Source organism: Oncorhynchus mykiss, chromosome 13, assembly GCF_057628025.1.
Source record: "Oncorhynchus mykiss isolate SJ-2025 chromosome 13, ASM5762802v1, whole genome shotgun sequence".
NCBI lineage: Eukaryota > Metazoa > Chordata > Actinopteri > Salmoniformes > Salmonidae > Oncorhynchus > Oncorhynchus mykiss.
In genome coordinates this window covers 10,773,758-10,781,560 of record NC_143034.1, presented here as the reverse complement: position 1 = coordinate 10,781,560, position 7,803 = coordinate 10,773,758, and positions in this window count along the sequence as shown.

Genomic DNA, 7,803 nt, shown 5'->3' with positions numbered 1-7,803 from the left:
GGCGTGAGTTGGGGTGGGCATTCTATGTTGTGTATTCTAGGTTTTGTATTTCTGTGTTTGGCCTGGTATGGTTCCCAATCAGAGGCAGCTGTCGATCGTTGTCTCTGATTGAGAACCATACTTAGGCAGCCTGTTTTCCCACTATGGTTTGTGGGTAGTTGTTTTCTGTCTCTGTACCAGACAGGGCTGTTTCGTTTGTTCCGTTTTGTTATTTTTGTTCTAGTGTTCAGTGTAATTAAAAGGTCATGAACACGTACCACGCTGCACCTTGGTCCTCTCCTTCTTCTCCCGACGACAATCGTTACAGAACTACCCACCACAAAAGGATCAAGCAGCGTGGTAAGAAGGAGGAATGGACATGGGAGGAGATTCTGGACGGGAAGGGATCCTACACATGGGAGGGATCGCCTCCCATGGGAACAGGTGGAGGCAGCCAGGAGAGCAGAGGCAGCAGAAGAGGTGAACCAGCGGTATGAGGTAAGACAGTGCAAGAGGCCTGAGCCAACTCCCCGTGCTTACTGAAAGAAGCGCAGTACTGGTCAGGCACCGTGTTATGCGGTCAAGCGCACAGTGTTGCCAGTACCGCTCATAGCCCGGTGCGCTATAGGCCAGCCCCCCGCAAGTGCCATGCGAGAGTGGGCATCCAGCCAGGGCGTATTGTGCCGGTCCAGCGTGTTTGGTCTCCGGTACGCCGTTTCGGCCCAGGGTATCCTGAGCCGGCTCTGCATGCTGTGTCTCCGGGGCGCTGGGAGGGTGCAGTGCGTCCTATTCCTGTGCTCCGCCAGTGCCGGGCGAATGTGGATATTGAGCCTAAGGGAGAGGTGCGAGTGATATGCACCAGATCTCCAGTGCTCACCCACAGCCCGGTTCAACCTGTGCTTGCACTCTGGAGGGTCCAGGCTAAAATGGTCATCCAGCCTGGAGGAGTGGTGCCAAGGCTGCACACCAGAGCTCCAGTGCTCCCCCACAGCCCAGTCCATCCAGTGCCTCCTCCACGCACCAGGCATCCTATAGGTCTCCCCAGTCTGGTGGGTCCTGTGGCAGCGCCACGCACCAGGCTGTCTCTCCGTCTCCTCCCTCCAGGTTCTCCCATCTGTCCGGAGCTGCCAGAGCCGCCCGTCTGTCCGGAGCTGCCAGAGCCGCCCCTCTGTCCGGAGCTGCCAGAGCCGCCCCTCTGTCCGGAGCTGCCAGAGCCGCCCCTCTGTCCGGAGCTGCCAGAGCCGCCCGTCTGTCCGGAGCTGCCAGAGCCGCCCGTCTGTCCGGAGCTGCCAGAGCCGCCCGTCTGTCCGGAGCTGCCAGAGCCGCCCGTCTGTCCGGAGCTGCCAGAGCCGCCCGTCTGTCCGGAGCTGCCAGAGCCGCCCGTCTGTCCGGAGCTGCCAGAGCCGCCCGTCTGTCCGGAGGTGCCAGAGCCGCCCGTCTGTCCGGAGCTGCCAGAGCCGCCCGTCTGTCCGGAGCTGCCAGAGCCGCCCGTCTGTCCGGAGCTGCCAGAGCCGCCCGTCTGTCCGGAGCTGCCAGAGCCGCCCGTCTGTCCGGAGCTGCCAGAGCCGCCCGTCTGTCCAGAGGTGCCAGAGCCGCCCGTCTGTCAGGAGCTGCCAGAGCCGCCCGTCTATCAGGAGCTGCCAGAGCCGCCGGTCAGTCAGGAGCTGCCTGAGTCGCCCTTCTATTCGGGGCCTGCTGCAAGGGTCCCCAGTCCGAGGTCGGCAGCGAGGGTCACCGCTCCAAAGGCGCCACTTAAGTGGGCCAAGACTATGGTGGAGTGGGGTCCACGTCCCGCGCCAGAACCGCCACCATGGACAGATGCCCACCCAGACCCTGCCCTATGGGTTTAGGCTTTGCGGCCGGAGTCTGCACCTTTGGGGGGGGGGGGGGTACTGTCACGTCCTGACCTTAGTTCCTTTTTATGTCTCTGTTTATTTTGGTCAGGGCGTGAGTTGGGGTGGGCATTCTATGTTGTGTATTCTAGGTTTTGTATTTCTGTGTTTGGCGTGGTATGGTTCCCAATCAGAGGCAGCTGTCAATCGTTGTCTCTGATTGAGAACCGTACTCACGTAGTTGTTTTCTGTCTCTGTCTCTGCACCAGACAGGACTGTTTCGTTTGTTCCGTTTTGTTATTTTTGTTCTAGTGTTCAGTGTAATTAAAAGATCATGAACACGTACCACGCTGCACCTTGGTCCTCTCCTTCTTCTCCCGACGACAATCGTTACACAATCCTTTGATCTATATTTAATTCCTTTATTTGGGGGGATTTTCCTGTATTGTATTGTTAGGTATTACTGCACTGATAGGAACATAAGTATTTCGCTGCACCTGTAATAACATATGTAAAATATGTGCTGCGTGACCAATAACATTTGATTTACAACTAATCATGATCTTCAATTTAGCTCTCAATTACTTGAAAGCAGGTCCAGTATGTTAGTGCTGGAGTGGAAGAAATAGAATTCAGTTCAATCAGGAAGTAAACAAAATTCCAAAATGTCACAATGCTTTAAAATAGACATCATTTCAGTTCACTTCCTGAATTGACTTGAAATGACCCCTGATCTGCATTGTGAGAAGGCCCATGGTTGTGAAGTCAGATGAGGTCTTTGTAGCCAAATGCACAGTTGTCTAGTTGGGTATGACAGCTGTACATATTCCTCTGACACTGATCTAAGGCCAGTATTATCCGGGAGGGTAACTTCTGCCCAGAGCAAGTTTGGAGCTAAACATGTCCCTCAAATACAAAAACGCAGGTCATAGATCATGCAAGATTAATTAAATCATTAATCATTTATGCACATTAAAATCAATATCATAAATGTTTCGTCTGCATGGTGCTAATGTTCTCTCCACCCACAAACATGGCAAGTAAATATCTTGTCTATTAACAGTGGCATCGGTGCCAGAATTAGGCTGCGTTGGCAGATATACCAAACAATAAACCCTGGCTGCAGTGAAGACTAGAGCACAGTCCAAGAAATGAAAAGGCCTTGATGGGATCCTTCCAGAATGTCACCCTGCTCAACTAGTGTATCCAGCAGATATGAGGCTTCTTGTACTGATGTGCTGGGTGGACACTGGGCATAAAGAATGAATGAATATTAATATATACCAGCAGATGAGGTAATCCAAGTAATAACAATAACCCTAGAGAGGGAACAAATGAATGAAACGGATGGCGTTTAAACCCATTCTGACACAAAGAGAAGAGTCAGGTGTGAGAGACAGAGACCTACACAATCTATATATACATCCACTTTGCTGTATGATCCCAGTCCATGTCCCCAGTTACTGCCAATAGAGGAGCAAACTTGTGGATAAAAAATAACGTCCTTCTCTGTTATGGACATGTTCATTTTATTACCTTTTAGAACCCCACCTTCCTGCTGAATAGTTCAGAACAGGACACACACACACGTCTGATACACCTTGGAATATGAGGCATAACCAATATCTTTCAGTGTTTTTGTTTTCCCAATGACTCCCCCAAGGGGTCTTGCAAATCACCCCAAACAACCCAAAAGTACCAGGAACAACCTAATTAGAAATAAAAATAAAACGACCTTACTTACATAAATATTCAGACCCTTTGCTATGAGACTTGAAATTGAGCTCAGGTGCATCCTGTTTGCATTGATTATTCATTGGAGTCCACCTGTGGTCATTTCAATTGGTTGAACAAGATTTGGAAAGGCCTGTCTATATAAAGTCCCACGGTTGACAGTACGTGTCAGAACAAAAATGAAGCCATAAGGTTGAAGGAATTGTCTGTAGAGCTCAGACAGGATCATGTCGAAGCACAGATCTGGGGGAGGGTACCAAAAAAATGTCTGCAGCATTGAAGGTCCCCAAGAACACAGTGGCTTCCATCATTCTTAAATGGAAGAAGTTTGGAACCAGCAAGACTCTTCCTAGAGCTGGGCTCCTGCCCAAACTGAGCAATCGAGCTAGAAGGACATTGGTCAGGGAGTTGACCAAGAACCCGATGGTCACTCTGACAGAGCTCTAGAGTTCCTCTGTGGAGATGGGAGAACCTTTCAGAAGGACAACCATCTCTACAGCACTCCACTAATCAGGCCTTTATGGTAGAGTGGCTAGATGGAAGCCCCTCCTCAGTAAAAGGCACATGACAGCCCGCTTGGAGTTTGCCAAAAGGCACCTAAAAACTCTCAGACCATGAGAAACAAGATTCTCTGGTCTGATGAAACCAAGGTTAAACTCTTTTGCCTGAATGCAAAGCATCACGTCTGGAGGTAACCTGGCACCATCCCTACGGTGAAGCATTATGTTAGGGACTGGGAGACCAGTCAGGATCAAGGCAAAGATGAACGGCGCAAAGTACATAGAGATCCTTGATGAAAACCTGCTCCAGAGCACTCAGGACCTCAGACTGGGGTGAAGGTTCACCTTCCAACAGGACAACGACCCTAAGCACACATCCAAGACAACGCAGGAGTGGCTTCGGGACAAGTATCTGAATGTCCTTGAGTGGCCCAACCAGAGCCAGGACTTGAACCCGAACGAACAGTCCTGGCGAGACATGAAAATAGCTGTGTAAAATGTTCCACGATGATAGTTCAGCAAAGCTAAAAGCACTCCTACCGAACTCTGTTCTTTTGTTGGGAACATTGTATAAAATGACTTCCTACCGAACTCTGTTCTTTTGTTGGGAACGTTGTATACAATGACTTCCTACCAAACTCTGTTATTTTGTTGGGAACATTGTATACAATGACTTCCTACCAAACTCTGTTATTTTGTTGGGAACATTGTATACAATGACTTCCTACCAAACTCTGTTATTTTGTTGGGAACATTGTATACAATGACTTCCTACCAAACTATGTTCTTTTGTTGGGAACATTGTATAAAATGACTTCCTACCAAACTCTGTTATTTTGTTGGGAACATTGTATACAATGACTTCCTACCAAACTATTTTCTTTTGTTGGGAACATTGTATAAAATGACTTCCTACCAAACTCTGTTCTTGTGTTGGGAATATTAAATAAAATACTAGATATAAGAGGGCTCTGACATTGTTTTTTTCAAGTTGAGTTTTCAGTGAACATGTGGCTTTATAAAATTATTCCTCAAAATTTGCCACATTTTCAGTACTTGAGAACAAATGAGCAAACCCCTTCTACCATTCATTAAGTGCCTGTGTGTTATCAGAGTTTAACCCCCCCCCCCCCCCCCTCTCTCTCTTCTCGGAATTCCAATGGAATTTTTTTGTTGTTGTTTTGTTGTTCCTAACTTATTAGGTTCTAGAACTGTAGAGTATTTCATATCTGTATCTACTCAAGGTGTAATAACTTCCCTCTCTGATATCTGTGTTAGAATAGGCAGTATTTTATAAAACACATACTTTCTAAGATGGCCTCTTGTTTTCGTGGATTTACACTGTGTAAATATGGGCTCCTCACATTACAGACAGTCCCTTAACTTATCATATTTTACCATTTCATTTAAGTCATTTAGCAGATGCTCTTATCCCGGAGGGATTTACAGTAGTGAGTGCATACATTTTCATATGTTTGTACTGGTCCCCCTAGAGGAATTGAACCCACAGCCCTGGCATTGTAAGTCCCATTCTCTACCAACTGAGTCACACTGGACAAAACTATAACACCAAATGTTTCATACCACACGTCTAAAGTTTCGATGAGTTCTAACAGTGTTCTTGGTGCCATTTCAGACCAGAGGAAATCATTTTCCATGTTTATTTGCTTACTTTTATCCCTTTGCAGGGGATGTGTATGTTGCCCCGAGTGATGCTCTGTGGTCTCTCAGAAACTTCATGTCCAACAGAAAAGGTCATAAATAAAGGTCATCGTTGAAGCCAGCTCAGCTGCTAAGCAGTTAACTTCAGAGTGTAATAAAAGTTTGAGGCAGTTATATCGCTGTCAGCAATATGAGTGGATAAGATTATTGAAATACTGTACTGGTGATATGTGTCATAAGAATCCTGGACCCTTTTAGCCAACTGAAATGTGAGACAAATAAAAGTGTCTCGAGAATCTTCAATGGGATCATGGGTCCTTCCACATATTGAGTCCCTTTTGCGTCGTGAAACTTGGAATGAAAACGTTTTATTTCACCTAATTTTAACATTCCGTCGTAAAGAGAACACGTTCAACTTAATAAAACACGTTTTCCCATCTCAAGAGGTTCAACTAAAATAATACTATAGTAAGTGCCTCTTCTCGACCCGCTGTTGCCACCTGCTTTTACACCAAAATTTGACTATTAGATGTTCAATGTTGGCATTGAAAAAGGAGAAGGATTCATCATATTAAAACAAGAGTTCAGATCACGTTGACCTTAAAATGAATCACTAATCACATGAAATAAATAATAATCTTCCAAAATGTATTTGTCAAAGCAACAAAACAACTAGCAATGATACAATGATTGGGGAGGTTAAAATCTTCCTAGAAGTCACAGAGGGTGCACATAGGGACATTCCTAAATGCATTTTGCCACTTTAGCAAGTCTATTTATATTAGAGATCAAAGCATTTCACTATAACAGGCTATAATAGGCTTTTAAAATGCAATATTGGATCACCATTTCTACTTAAAATGTCAAAGGGATGCTAAAGGGACTCATTTCGTGGAACAACTATCATACTGTTGATAAACTACATAACCAAAAGTATGTGGACACCTGCTCGTCGAACATCTCATTCCAAAATCATAGGTATTCATATGGAGTTGGTCCCCCCTTTGCTACTATAAAAGCTTCCACTCTTCTGGAAAGGCTTTCCACTAGATGTTAGAACATTACTGTGGAGACTTGCTTTCATTCAGCCACAAGAGCATTAGTGAGATCGGCACTGATTTTGGGCGATTAGAACTGGCTCACAGTCGGTGTTCCAATTCATCCCAAAGGTGTTCAATGGAGTTGAGGTCAGGGCTCTGTGCAGACCAGTCAAGTTCTTTCACACCGATCTCAAAAAAAAACATTTCTGTATGGGCCTTGCTTTGTGCACGGGGGCATTGTCATGCTGAAACAGGAAAGGGCCTTCCCCAAACTGTTGCCACAATGTTGAGAGCACAGAGACGTCTAGAATATGCTGTATGCTGTATCGCTAATATTTCTCTTCACTGGAACTTAGGGGCCTGAACCATGAAAAATAGCCCCAGACCATTATACCTACTCCACCAAACTTTATAGTTGGCACTACACATTCGGACAGGTAGCTTTCCTCCAAACCCAGATTTGTCCGTCAGACTGCCAGATGGTTTTGCGTGATTCACCACTCCAGAGAACGTATTTCCACTGCTTCAGAGTCCAATGGCGGTGAGCTTTACACCAGGCGCGCTTTACACCAGTCCAGCTGGCGCTTGGCATTGGGCATGGTGATCTTAGGCTCGTGTGCGGCTGCTTGGCCATGGAAACCCCTTTTCATGAAGCTTCCGACAAACAGTTATTGTGCTGACATTGCTTTCAAAGGCAGTTTAGAACTCGATAGTGAGTGTTGCAACCGAGGACAGACGATTTGTATGTGCATCAGCTCTCGGCGGGTTCCTTTCTGTGTGCTTTTGTGGCCTACCACTTCGCGGCTGAGCAGTTGTCGCTCCTAGACGTTTCCACTTCAAAATAACAGCACTCACTGTTGCTCGGGGAAGCTCAGGCAGGGCAAAAATTTGATGAACTGACTTGTTGGAAAGGTGGCATCCTATGACAGCGCCACGTTGAAAGTCACTGAGCTCTTCAAGTATGGCCATTCTACTGCCAATGTTTGTCTATGGAGATTGCATGGTGGTGTGCTCGAATTTATACACCTGTCAGCATTGGGTGTGGCTGAAATATCC